General features: G+C 34.1%; 1 pseudogene; it reads left to right on the forward strand.

The window, feature by feature from the left end:
• The first annotated feature begins 998 nt into the window (after window positions 1–998).
• Window positions 999–1,153, forward strand: LOC145285311 (U2 spliceosomal RNA; annotated as a pseudogene).
• The last annotated feature ends 358 nt before the right edge of the window (window positions 1,154–1,511 follow it).

The following is a 1,511-nucleotide window of genomic DNA, read 5'->3' on the forward strand; positions in this document are numbered from 1 at the left end:
AGAGTGTGATGCGAGCTAGTGGTCAAACGAAAACAATTCTCGAGGGGGGGATAGAACAGGGTGGAAGGAGAAGGGTCAGACAGAGTAAGAGATGAATGAAAAACATTGTGGAGTGAGCAGGAAAGACACAGGTCCTTTCCCACAACCGACAGAGAAAAGATGCAACGTTCAGCAATGCACCCCATCCGTGACCCCAGAGGGTTAAGATACTCGTAATTCGTTATCCTTATCTATTTTTATTTTCACGGCATTTAAGTTATCGACCTTGTGCATGGTCAGTACTAGGTGGGTGATGTAAGTTAAGGGACTGACAATTAAATAGACAATAACTAAAGCTATCAAAATCATTGCCTCTGACTATGATGCACATACAAGTGTGGATCGTAGCCCGTTATAATCTTCATGTGTCTGTTATTGTAGTTGGAAACGTTCCAGGAATTTCTAACTGAACTATTTATTTAGCTGGGTCATATGCAATTCTATTCTGCTTCATAAATGGATATCGCATCCGGTATTATCATTATCATTCTTACGTAAAAATGGTAAATTTGTTCCAAATTTATTACAATGAAATTATAGTGAAATACCTATTTTAATAAAGTGTTCTGCGTATGAAGTAATTATTGGAATAAACGTTTACTGAAAATTAAAAAAAATAATTTTTTGTTAGTTTTTTTGTTTCACGAATGGGACCTTTCGCTTAATAAAAAAAAAACAACCTTTTCGTACTTAAATTCTACGTTTTGTGGAAAAGGATTCTACTACTACTACTACTACTACTACTACTTTTTTTTTTAGATATCATCATCATTATATTATTACGCTTATCGCTTGTATTCATTATGCTGTGCATCCCTAAAAAGTGGAATATTCCAAATAAAAATTGTCACCCCTTAAAAGCAAAGTGGAATACAAACAAATATAAATATAAAATAATAAATGCAAATATAAAACAAAAAAATTGGTGTCGCTGTTGAGACAAAGTTAATAAAAATGATTTATCTTTCTTGGCCTTTTGGCTAAGATCAAAGTGTAGTATCTGACTTCAGATGCTACATTTCAATTTCTTCTCTCTTAGTGGAGGAGAAATCCTTTACGACTAAGACAATTTTTCTCCACATTAAAAACGACCCTGGTGTCTAAATCTGTCCCGTAGGGAGGCATTGTGAATAGGTACTACGTTTAATGTAACAAAGTTTTAATATTACAAAAGTAACTGGGAAAAGTAATTTCTGGTTTAATTACAAAATGCACAGGAAATGTCCCTTCTGATTAATTATAAAATGCACTCGAAATGTCCCTTCTGATTATTTTTTTGGTTTACTTGCCTCCACACAAAGACGGAGTTAGACATGAGGTCGGTTAAAATTTTTTTGGGAAACCAGCTCCCCAAAAGGGGTACTCTGATCAATAACAAAAATAAAAGTTGTATCAGTAATGAAGGATTTCTCCTCCATTAACCAAGACCAAAAAAGGGTGGAGTTAAGTCACTCGAATGTTTTTATGTATTC

This window comes from Euprymna scolopes, chromosome 9, assembly GCF_053919585.1.
Source record: "Euprymna scolopes isolate OS-2025 chromosome 9, ASM5391958v1, whole genome shotgun sequence".
Classification (NCBI taxonomy): Eukaryota; Metazoa; Mollusca; class Cephalopoda; order Sepiida; family Sepiolidae; genus Euprymna; species Euprymna scolopes.